Raw genomic sequence first — 13,622 nt, forward strand, 5'->3', positions numbered from 1 at the left:
GATGATGATGATGATAATGACGACTATGAATAAAGGAGTAGAGACAGATTACGTAAAATGCAACAGAAAAATAATATCAAAACAAATAATTAATTAAAGTGGAAAAAGAATTGTCAAAAGGAAGAGAAATGGTGACGTTAGAGAAGAATGAATTATAAAAAACAAAAAGAATTTGAAGTAAAAAAAAAAAAAAATAAGGAATGTAGAAGGTGTCCATTAGGTGTAATAATTAGACACCTCTTACCCATCTCCTACGTCAAGTTTGTCTTTCTACATACTAAATGATATACGGAGAAAAGGCATCATAATTGCACTAATAAAAATAATCTACAAAATCTCACTTCAAAAACAGCACGATGAATATCATATTAGCTTAATGCTATAATCCAATAAGGTATGTTTTACAAAGGAAAGATTAGATTGCTCTTATAATGTATTTTTCTCGTTCTGACAAAGAACTGCTTTCATTATGCCTTTATATCGTTTGTAATCACTCCAAAGTGAACTGCGTTCTTGTAATCAACTAGATTTTGATATTACTTACGAGATAGCATGCAAAAGAGTAGAGGAACTAATATCATAGTTTATATACTAATAAAAGAATTCCTGTTGATATCGATCTAAATCGGACCGGAAACAGGAAAGTCCCTCAAGGGGACACGTCCCCTCCGGCCCCTGATTGGCCGAGAGAGTGGTGACGTGACGGCAACGGAGACGGCTGACTGGCCGTGAGTGGTGACGTGATGGCAACGGAGACGACTGATTGGCCGAGAGCAGTGACATTACGGCAACGGAAACGACTGATTGGCTGCGAATGAAGTGAGCTCGCCCGAAGGACCGGGCCCCGCGTAGTGAGGTCGGGCGCAGCCCGTTGCTCGTAGTATATAAAAAAAATAGTTTGTGGATATAACCAAAATCTAAAAATATTGCATGACGTCACGACTGAGGACCAGCCAATAAGAAGTGGCGACATGACGTCACGACTGAGGACGAGCCAATCAGAAGAGACATGTCGTCACGACTGAGGACCAGCCAATCAGAAGAGGCGACATTACGTCACGACTGAGGACCAGCCAATCAGAAGAATAAGCGACATGTCACAAAATGTTTACTTTGTGACATGGCTACAGCAGGGAGGAATTGTCAATGGCAGTTGAAGAGCACATTAAGTTATTGAACAATGATCAGCTGACTGCCGAAAATCGCAAAAGACGAAGCCGAGCACCCCGGAGAAGCCAGGACGGGCAAAGCCCGAGGCTTATCTTGTAAACTAAAATAATTTCAAAATGACATGAAAAAACGATATGGTGATATGAGAGTAAGCACGTTTCCTGTCACAGACAAGAAGTATATAAATAGAAATAAAACAAAAAGACATTGATTCTAAATATGTAACTCACAGAAATCATGATGCTGATATTAATGGTAAGCCCTCAGTAACATGAACTAGGATGTTGAGGGTTTTTATGTAGAATCTTGTGATAAAAGTTAAGTAAAGCAGCTGAAGACGTTAAAGATGTGTGATCTATTTTAGGAGAATAAATTAATAAAAAGGCTGTTGGAGTAATTTTACATGCTAACATATATACATACTTTATGTACATACAAACATAGGAGTATATATACTCGTGTGTGTATATATATACATATATATATATATATATATATGTGTGTGTGTGTGTGTGTGTGTGTGTGTGTGTGTGTGTGTGTGTGAGTGTGTGTGTGTGTGTGTGCGTGTGTGTGTGTGTTGAAACATTCTGACAAAAAAGCTTGTAGCGAAACTAGTCAAGAATAAATTCGGAATAAGACTCCAGTCTTTCATCTTCCCACCCACTTCACACACACACACACACACACACACACACACACACACACACACACACACACACACACATATATATATATATATATATATATATAAATATATATATATATATATATATATATATATATATATATATATATATATATATATGTATATATATGAGTGAGTGGGCCTGAGAAACCGAAAGGTAAAAGGGGGTGAACCCTTGTAAAGAGATAGATATATAACGCGATAATCATAAGCATAGAAAGAAAAACAAGCGAAGGACAAGGGGCGAAAAGAAATAAGTCCAAAAGTACATGTGTTGGGTGTTCATCTGCCTGACAGCTGAAGCTACACTGAGTAAATATGAACAACAGCAAGACTAACTCTTGGACTGGGATAGCAGAAGCGGCAGCACGGCCGAGGAAAACAAAATGGAGAAAAGGTTTTTGGCAACAACAAAGAGAGACATTGCAATTCAGACAAAAAAAGACTGAAAATATATGCTTTGTCAAAGGGGGAAATGGTATGGATAAATAGAACAAGAAATAAATGGGAGAGGAAGAGAGAGCAAGAAAGGAAGAAAGAGAGAAAGAGAGAGCAAAATAACAGGACAGTAAGAAAGGGAGAGAGAATGAGAAAGAGAAAGAGTCAGAAAGGGGGAAGGAGGGGAAGAGAGAGTACGTGCGTGTGTGAGAGCGTATGTGTATGTTTGTTAGAGAGAGAGAAAGAGAGAGAGTGCGTCTGTGCATATGTGTGTGTGTGCGTATGTGTGTGTGTGTGTGTGTGTGTGTGTGTGTGTGTGTGTGTGTGTGTGTGTGAGAGAGAGAGAGAGAGAGAGAGAGAGAGAGAGAGAGAGAGAGAGAGAGAGAGAGAGAGAGAGAGAGAGAGAGAGAGAGAGAGAGAGAGAGAGAGAGAGAGAGAGAGAGAGAGAGAGAGAGAGAGAAAGACAGTGTGTGTGTGTGTGTGTGTGTGTGTGCGAGAGAGAGAAAGAGAGAGAGAGAGAGAGAGAGAGAGAGAGACAGAGAGAGAGAGAGAGAGAGAGAGAGAGAGAGAGAGAGAGAGAGAGAGAGAGAGAGAGAGAGAGAGAGAGAGAGAGAGAGAGAGAGAGAGAGAGAGAAAGACAGTGTGTGTGTGTGTGTGTGTGTGTGTGTGTGTGTGTGTGTGTGTGTGTGAGAGAGAGAGAGAGAGAGAGAGAGAGAGAGAGAGAGAGAGAGAGAGAGAGAGAGAGAGAGTGTGTGTGTGAGAGAGAAAAAGAGAGAGAGAGCGAGAGAGAGAGAGAGAAAGACAGTGTGTGTGCGAGAGAGAGAGAGAAAGAGTGTGTGTGTGTGTGTGTGTGTGTGTGAGAGAGAGAGAGAGAGAGAAAGAGAGAGAAAGAGAGAGAGAGAGAGAGAGAGAGAGAGAGAGAGAGAGAGAGAAAGAGAAGCTGCAGTACATGCAGAAGACACCAGCAGCATTCGAGTTTTGTGTAGCACTTCTGCTACGGTGTTAATAGAGTAACCTGAAATTTTAGGATCTCATTTATAGCCGAGGGCTCATCAACTGAGGTCTGGCACGGAAGCCGGGGTCGAACAGTCATGCGTCCGACGCCTGGGATCGACCAAGAGGCCAGACCTAAGGAAGATGCTGTAATGACTATCATTTGTTTTATATTATTTGTTTATTTGTTTTGTTATCGTTTGTCTGTCTGTTTATTATTATTTGCTTGATTCTCATTTATTATTAGTTATATGTCAATTTATTATTATTTATTATTTACCTGTTTGTTTATTATCTAACTATACCTATGCATTTATTTATGTATTCTATTTATCATTTACATTATCATATTTTGTATTTATTCATTTATTTATTTTTCATTATTATGATGTTTTTTTCGCATCCGACCTAGATGTGGACCAAAAGGTCTCCTGTCGGCATGCTCCGCCTTTGTAATCCTTTGTAATCCTTCGGCTTGAACCCTCTTTGTCATAGGCAGCTCCTGTAAGGGATCAGTGCTTTTTTTTTAACCTTTTTTTCACTCCATTCCTTCCTTCATGAAATCTCAACATTCGTGTAAGTCCTTTTCAGTTTTCTACCAAACCTCAACCCGAGAGAAAGAAAGAGAGAGAGAGAGAGAGAGAGAGAGAGAGAGAGAGAGAGAGAGAGAGAGAGAGAGAGAGAGAGAGAGAGAGAGAGAGAGAGGGAAAAAGAGAGGGAGGGAGAGGGTGGGAGATGGAGGGAGAGGGTGGGAGAGGGTAAGAGATGGAGGAAGAGGGAGGAAAAGAAAAAGAGAGAGGGAAAGAGAGAGAGGGAGGAAGGGAAGAAGGGAGATAGGTCGAGGGTAAATATCAAGATTGTAGGAAGCTGACCAAAAACCCATGGACGGTCAAAATAAATAAATAAATAAATAAATAAACAAATAAATAAGATAAAAAACGTGTGAACAAAATGTTGGATGGTAAAAAAAAAAATGTGAGTGTAATTGTGTTCGTGCGTGCGTGCGTGTGTGTGTGTGTGTGTGCGTGCGTGTGTGTGCGTGTGTGTGCGTGTGTGTGTGTGTTTGTGTGTGTGCGTGTGTGTTTGTGTGCCTGTGTTCGAGCGTGTGTGTTAGGGTTTTGATCTAGCTAATGGTTTCCAAGAAGAAAACAAACGAGGAACACCGAGAAGGAGTTGGATGGATGGGCGTGCGCTCTGGAGGAAAGTCATTAAGAAGAAGAAGAAGAAGAAGAAGAAGAAGACGAAGAAGAAGAAGAAGAAGAAGAAGAAGAAGAAGACGAGGAAGAAAAAAAATAAGGCAAAGAAGAAGAAAAAGAAGACGAAGAAGAAAAAGAAGACGAAGAAAAAGACGAAGAAGAAGACGGAGAAGAAGAAGAAGAAGAAGAAGAAGAAGACGAAGAAGAAGGAGAAAAAGAAGACGATGAAGAAGAAGACGGAGATGAAGAAGAAGAAGAAGACGGAGATGAAGAAGAAGAAGAAGAAGAAGAAGAAGAAGAAGAAGAAGAAGAAGAAGACGAAGAAGGAGAAGAAGAAGAAGAAGAAGAAGAAAGAAGGAGGTGGTGAAGAGTTAACTGGAAGACAGAGATGGAGACGGGGCATCCAAAAAATCCCTTATTCAATGCCTATGTAGGTTCTCATAAAAGTACGTTTAGCTCGTTGCGATTATCGCTCAACGATGATCGTTCATGACTCAACGATGATCGTCAAACGATTGTGTAGAGCGGTAATTCTTTGTTCTTAGCGACTCCAGCGGCAGTTGATCGAACCAAACCTGACCCATTCAAAACAAAGCATTGGTGCTCTAGACAATCGTTGGACGATCATCGTTGAGCCATGAACGATCATCGTTGTTCGATAATTGCACCGGGAAAAAACGTACCTTAAGACAGGTGGGGGATTCCTAGTGCCTGATTTTGCTTAGAAGCATATCTAATCTAGTTCTATCCAGTCGAGTTGACTAAGTTGAGGGAGGTCACGATAGAAAATTTGCATACAGACAGACAGGTAGACAGACAATCAGACAGATAGACGGACAGATACTCACACACACACACCACAGACAAACAGACCAACAAACACACAGAAAGACAAACAGGCAGGCAGACAGGAATGATAAAGAGGCAGACAAATAGAAAGAGGGAGAGACAGAGAGAGAGAGAAAGAGAGAGAGAGAGAGAGAGAGAGAGAGAGAGAGAGAGAGAGAGAAGGGAAGAGATAGACAGAGATAAACAGAGAGAGAAAAAGAGAGGGGAAGGAAGAGAGAGGAAGTGCAAAAGAGTGTTACCAAACCCACAACTCCAAGGGGACATATCGACAAGAAGAAAGAGAAGAAGGAGAAGGAATTCTGCCCAGCAGGCGTTTGATTGACACAAAAGGGACCTCAGTTGGTGAAAACCGTCCCTCAACTTGAGTAAAAGAAAGAGAAATAAAGAAGGAGAAAGAAAGAAAGGCGGGAATCTCCGAGATAAAAACTTGAGCAGAATTCTGAAGTTCGGAAGAAAGTTGAGAATTCAAGAAAGGAGGGACAACGAAAGAGGAAAGTACAAAGGGTTGTCGGACCAGACAAGGACGTCCTCTGGGGGCGAGTATTAATTGATACGTCTTGTATAAAATCTCGAATGTCTTCTTGCAGAAAGGAAACAGCCTATTGCTAGCAGGGCAGGACTCGCAATGATATATCTAAATTGAACAAATATAGATTTGAGAAGTTAATATGCAAGAACTGGTTTACCAACAGAATGATTAACGAATGGAATAGACTTAGTAATCATGTAGTGAGCGGTGGAACAATTGGTTGTTTTAAGAAAACGTTAGATAACTTTATGGACAGGGATGGCAGGTGGAAATGGACATGGAACTGCCTAGTGTAGGCCTTATGGTCTCTTGCATTCTCCTCTATTTTTGTGTTCCTTTCTCAAGGTCAAAGAGAGAAAAAGGTCTTCTGTAATTGGTAGTTTTGGAAATCACATATACATACACACAACTACCTAACCTAGGCTATTCACAAACACACTAGAAAAATAAATCGGTCAGTTAGTAGTGTATCGGTGGAGCTAAGTAAATCTGACCTTATTTTCCACCAAATGCTCCTCCTCCTCCTCCTCTCCTCTTCCTCCTCCTCCTCCTCCTCTTCCTTCTCCTCCTCGTCCCCGCTCTCTACCCTTTCCTCTATCTACTTTTCCCAATCCTCTGGCTCTTCTTCTTCTACATATTTCCCTTCTTCCTCCTCCACCTACTATAATTTTTTCCTTTTTTTTTTCATTCGTCATTCGCTTAGTTATGGGCTCAAATCCCGCACTCCTCTCCGATTCCCAGCAGTGACTGTTTATTACCTGCCACAACAATCCCAAAAGTGCATAGTATGGCAAAGGTGATGGCTTCGGCTGCAGCTACTCAGCGCCTCCTAGCGTAGGCTCCTCATCTTCTACACTACTGTACTGCTTTTCTTATCATTGCAGACCACTGGGCCCGATAACAGTCCAGCATAACCTAGCCAAACTTAACCTAACCCAACCTAATCTAACCTATCCTAACCTAACCAAACCTCGCTTAACGAAACCAAGCCCATCCTAACCTAACCAAACTTAACCTATCCAAACCTAACCCGACCAACCTAATCTAACCTATCCAAATCTAACCATACCTAACCTAACCAAACCCAACCCAACCCAACCTGACCAAACCAAACATAACCAAACCTAGTCAGTTCTTCTTTCACCATGACCTTCATCACTGTCCAGTTCTCCATCAAGTTCTGGGGAAAGGAACTTCGGGCAATGAAAAACGGTGATTAATCAGGGCGAACGACAAAAACATTTAATAGAAAATGGGGCGAGGGCGAAAACACAGGATGGAAGAAAAAAAAACAATGTTATTTTAATCACTTTTTGGGAAAGAACTGGTTGAAGCTTTGGACAGTTTCTTGGGAAAGGGGGACGTGGGTAAACAAAACTTTAACTTTGATCTCAGAGAATGCCTAAGTTAGATTCAACACGAAAACACATATACTATAAAGTGGACTTTTTTTTATTGATGAAGTAATTTAATGGAGTGATTTAATGAAGGTAACAGAACAGAGCGCTAGGTTCGTTTCACACGTATCGACTTTTCGCCGTGTGCCGTCCACGACACGACGTCGTACTCTCAAATAACCATGGGTTTCTATATAGGACGCTTTCACACGTCACGACCACGACCACGTGTGAAAAAGTCCATAGACCCATGATTACTTGAGAGCACGACGTCGTGCCGCGGACGGCGCACGGCTAAAAGTCGATACGTGTGAAATAAGCTAAACCCTCCGCTCTGTTACCTTCATTAAATCACTATTAAATAATTCAATTAATTACAAAAAAAACACTTTCCTGTAGCCTCCATTGTAGATGTTTTCGTGTTGAATATAATTAATTTATTTTTCATTTGGGACGATGATGGGTCGCCTCCCTGTCTAGCTAGGGCAGTCGGTAACCAACGCGACAAAGCCCGCAGCAGGTCCGGGTAATCGCACTCACTACCGCCTGATCATGAGTTCGACACGGTATCCACTGGGGGGTAACGCGGGGTAATGATGTAATATAACCAGCAGAATCCGTTCACATGATCATTACAGATAACGAAGCCGAGGGCGATTATGGCCAATGATCGTGGCAGTTACGAGTTGCAGTTTTCAATTAGATTCGCCTGCGCCGTGATACCAATCAAATCGGGCAAAGCTTTCAGAACAATCATCGCTTCAGGTTTCATGACCAGCTGCTCATCACAAGCGTTTCCTCGATGCCGTTTCAACACGTTTCCAATTCTGCTTTTATTTCATTCCCGTGCGCGCTCGTTTATTCTTCATGGCGGTGTGCTTGGCACCAAACACACAGACAGACAGACGGCTGGATAGACATAAACACAGACGCACATGCAGACAGGCACATAGACTTACAGACAAACAGCCGAACAGATAGACATCCACACAGGCAGACAGACAGACAGACGAAAAGACATACAGACACAAAGACAGACGAACAGACATAAACACAGACGCACGTACAGACACATAGACATATAGACAAACAGCCGAACAGACATACACACAGACAAACAGATAGACGAACAGACAAACAGATGGGCAGACAAACATACAGACACACAGACAATCTAAAATATTCCTTTTATTTCATTCCCATCTATTTTCGTTAGCTATGTACTACCATTTCTCCACTATGTGGCTTAAAGTATTCAAATGGAACTTTAAAGTCTTATATACAATTTGTCAGTAACAATATATCCATCATGATTATTGTACATTCATGAGAAAATAAAAATGGAGGAGACTACGAGAGACCATAAAGCCTACACTAGGCAATTCCATGTCCCTTGTCAACCGTTATTCCTATCCATAAAATTATCAAATCTTCTCTGAAAACTATCAATTGTTTCAGTGCTCACTACATGGTTACTATGTCTATTTCATTCATTAATCACTTTGTTGGTAAACTAGTTCTCGCCTGTTTCTTTCTAAAACGTAAATTTGTCCAATTTAATTCCATTACCACGAGTCGTGCGCTGCTGTCTTAATATGATGACCTTGCCTGCATCACCTTTGTTAAAGCCCTAGACCCATTTGTATACCTCTATTAGATCACCCCACACCCGTCTTTCCAGAGAATGTAATTTGAGGTGGTTCAACAGTAGTACATAAATGGTACTGTTCATAGAAACAAAGACATTAGGTTTACGTTGTTTGTTGCCACAAGATCGAATTATTTGTCTCCGTTTTCTTTCATCGTGTCTTGACGTGTCACAATGCATTGGTGGCGTAATCGGAAACATGCTGCTCTCACATTCGCTTAGTTGTGGGTTCGAATCCCGCACTCCTCTCCGAATCCCAGTAGTGACTGTTACCTGCTGGTGGCGTAATCGGGTGTTGGTCTCGCATTCGCTTAGTTGTGGGTTCGAATCCCGCACTACTCTCCGATTCCAAGCAATGACTGCTAGTTATCTATCCTTAACAGTCCCCAAAGCGCATAGGGCAAAGGTGACGGCTTCATCCGCAGCTACTCAGCGCCTCCTGTCGTAAGTTCCTCACCTTTTTATCATCCACATCACCGCGACCAAACTCAGTGTTTCTTTTTTGTCGTGTTCGACACGACTGCCTTGCCGTCGTCTCCATTTTATTGATATATTTTACTTATTTATTTTTGTCACTTAACCCTTACATTCTCGTCTCTCAGCGTTTCTGTATATATATATATATATATATATATATATTTTTTTTTTTTTTTTTGGGGGGGAGGGCTCGTCTTCTTGACAGCAGTATTCCCTTCTTCAACAACTTTCTTTTATAATTTTTTTTTTTATTATTGAGTCCCTTGTGTTCATCGTGTCTTTCGTCTTTATTGGTAGGACATTTAAATACAGAAATTCATAGGTATTCATTAAATTCTATCTGGCGATGGTTGGACCCATATTTGACTATGTGAAACAGCTTTGGTCTTGGCCCTATATAATGGTTATTAATTCACTTGAATCAGTACAGAGGAATATGACCAAAATGATACAAGGGCTTAGAAATTTACGCTCTCTAAAAAAGACGAAGAGTGCGGAGGGTATTTCCTCCGTGGAAATAAAAGACTGACAAAGAAATATCCCCCTGAATTCCACTTCCTCGGCCTCTCTTCTGTGGTATTAGAATGTGACTAAATCAGGTCTCGAAAATGCAGTGGGGCATTCGTTCTTGTTCACTCACTCTCCTTGATTTTTTTTTTTTTGTAGATTCTGAAAAGTGAAGTCTGAAGATTCTGAAGAGTCTGAAATTCTGAGGAGTCTGAAGAGTCTAAAGATTCTGAATTGAGCTGAAGTCTGAAGATTCTGAACAGAGCTGAAGAATCTTAAGATTCTAAAGAGTCTGAAGTCTGAAAATTCTGAAGAGTTTGAAGAGAGCTGAAGCCATCTATTCACATTCAGGAGACGACAATGGTTTCTTTAGCCATTGGACTTTACAGGAAAAGCATCGATTCACTTTAGGTAGTAAACAAATTTAGGTTTAAGAAGGAAATAATTAAGAACAGGTTTACCGACAGAATGGTTAACGAATGGAATAGACTTAGTAAACAAATAGTGAGCGCTGAAACAAGTGGTTGTTTTACGATAAAATTTTATCAATTTATGGATAGGGATGAAATGGTAAGGGACATAGAACTACTCAGTGTAGGCCTTATGGTCTCTTGCAGTCTCCTTCATTCTTATTTTCTTTATCCATCTTCTCGCTTCCTTGGCGTCAACCTAAATGTGCTGAACTCACATTCGCTTAGTTGTGGGTTCGAGTCCCGCACTTCTCTCCGATACCCAGCAGTAAATGTACCTGCCCCAACAGTTCAATCGCACAATAAAGCAAAGATGACGGCCTCGGCCCCTGCTACTCAGCGTCTCCTGGCGTAGGCCCCTCGCCACATTCTTCCTTCTCTTCTGCTTCTCTGTGTTTCGATTCCCCTGGTCACCCAACACATCGGACCTTTCAGCCTTTCAAACTATTTCTGACACAAAACGATTCTCGTTCAATCTCATTTCTTTTCTTTGGTTACGTCGCACATATGTATTATTGCCGTGGTGGAGATGCCCACAGGTAGAGATGGTGTGAATGGCAAGAGGAAACAAACACCGGGAAATATGGAAGAAGACAGAAAAGGAAATTCTGGGCCGCCACTTTCGCACGCTTACTTTCGTTTAGTACATCTCTCCCTTTCTACTTTCTCCACTTCACTATGTTTTCTGTATAGGAAGAATGAAATGTCTGCATTTTTTTTTTTTTTAATACCGGTTACACAACGTGCTTCTCAGAGGCACACTCTATGAATCCCGTGAGAACACGCATTGCTACGTCCTATGTAAGTTCTGCAATGACGTCACGATTTCTTTAGTCCAATGACCTTTAACTTTATATTCTAAGAGGCTCTCCTAAAGGCGTGATCTTACAATCGTGAACCGATTGAATTTTCTCTTCTTCCACCCTTTCTCCAATCAGATTCGTTGTTACAAGTCCATATACAATATTGTTTACTTAAGAAATCTCGAATCACTGCATAACTTACTTAGGTTACATGTCAGCAAAATAAGTCATACAGGCATCCGGCCATCTTTATGACTCAAGGCGGAAAGTGAGCTTGCGCAAACCTTTGCCTACGAACTGTTGTTTACCAAACATCCCAACTCATAAAAATGAAACCCTCACCATCTACTCCTCTTTCTACCCACGCCTGTCTCTCTATCAGCCTCTTACAGAAATAGAGGGAAGAGGAAAGAGAAGAAGCAGTAGAGGAAGAGAGGGAGAGGGATGTAAAGAAGGCTGAAGAAAGGGAGATGGGATATAGAGGGAGATGAAAAGGGTGAGAAACAAGAAAAGAATCAAGTGAGATAAATAGTCGAGGCTCTATTATTATTGCGAGGGGAAATCTAAAATATTTCGAGTCTATCGCAAAATACGTTGGAAAAGGTATCCAATTGATTTTTTAAACTATATGCAATATACATGTTACCCTTATATTACATGCATAACTGGGTGAATTAATCATTCCCGATTACAGGAAATCGTGACTTTGTTTGATTCAATTTGTTTTCAAATATTTTCACCAACAAGCATACAAAATACCTCGCCTCTTTACCAAACAACTGTAAATGTTTAGTTTCCAAAGAACTCGAAAAAATGTTTTGTTGGGAATGTGTGGAAACTTGTTTACCTACAGAAAGAATCATCGCCACATTTTCCCAGTTTGCGAACATTCCACAGACGGACTGCCTCACCAATGGACATCGCCTCTTTGACAAATGGAGTTTAGTTTTCAATGACACTTGCCTCGAAGACTTGTCATTAGCAGTTAGAGTTCCATCCATCATTGTCATCATCCACACACGAGGATCTCCAATGCATTCCCGTAGCACCATCTGGAGCTGCACGTAGTTCATTGCCAGTGGCACTTGCTCATGGCAGCCCGTCGGTGATCGACGAAGACAGTGCTCCGGTGAGGTGTGATGTGATGAGTGAGGCAGGGTGGAGATACTGAGGCCTTTGGTACACACAAACACTTATTTGCTTATGACTCTCCGTTGGTGATCGACGACGAAAGTGCTACGGTAAAGTGTTTGGGCTACTGATATCAGGGGAATTCCTTACGTATAAGGATATAAAAATGGAGGAGACTGCAAGAGACCACAAGGCCTACACAACGCAGTTCCGTGTCCATTACCACCTGTCATCCCTACCTATAAATCTATCAAAACTTCTCGTTAAACAACCAATTGTTTTAGCGCTCACTACATTGTTACTAAGACTATTCCATTCATCAACCATTAGTTAAACCTAAATTTGTCCAATTTAAATCCATTACTGCGATTCCTACTCTGCTGTCTTAATATGTTGACCTTGCTTGCCTCACTCTTCTTAAAGCCCTTGACCCATTTGAATACCTTTAATAGATCAGTCCCCCCTCACTTTTCGTCTTTCCAGAGAGTGTAAGTTAAGGTGCCTAAGCCTTTCTTCGTATGTTATATTTAATTATTGAGACTACCTCCAGTCACCTATACTACTACGTTCATTCATGGCACTTTACACCTAAACTATCCCCCTGGTGCCTCATCTCCCATAATAGACCATGAGACGCTATACGGGACAGAACCAGACTCAAGTTGAAAGAGTATAATTGTATATAGTCGATAGAATGCAGTTTAACCCACGACTGCATAATGCTCATTTAAAGGAACACACAAAAAATCCTATTTTCACATTAAGCATGATAAATTCATTCGTTAATATATTTACCAGTAAAGTGGTCAACGAATGGAATAGACTTAGTAACCATCTAGTGTGCGATGAATTGGGGAAAGATAAAAATATAATGTATAACTTATGTATAATGGAGTTTCAAGAGAAACCTTTGCTGCGTGTTCCTTTGAAGGAGGATTATGCGTACGTGGATTAATATCACGAAAGTAAAATATCACACCTATAGTATTACCTAACAATTCTATTCTATATTCTATTCTATATCTATATGCAGAGAGATTTTTCCCCCATACAAGAGAGATAAATGTCATAACTATAGTGCTACCTCACAATTCTATTCTATATTTTACTCTATATCTATATACCGAGTTTTTTCCCCTGACAAGGGGGATAGCTAAGCCAGAGGCAGGTACCTATTTCCACCTATTTCACTCCCTTTTACCACCCCTTCCATCTCAACTCCTAGTGGATGACAGGTTATCCATGCATCTCCCAACTGCCCTGGGTCAAACAACTCTATTCAGGGGGTAAAAAGCTTCTGTCTCATAAACATGGCTTTCTGTTCACTAG

Source organism: Oratosquilla oratoria, chromosome 8 (assembly GCF_046742065.1).
Source record: "Oratosquilla oratoria isolate Oo_2021 chromosome 8, ASM4674206v1, whole genome shotgun sequence".
Taxonomy (NCBI): Eukaryota; Metazoa; Arthropoda; class Malacostraca; order Stomatopoda; family Squillidae; genus Oratosquilla; species Oratosquilla oratoria.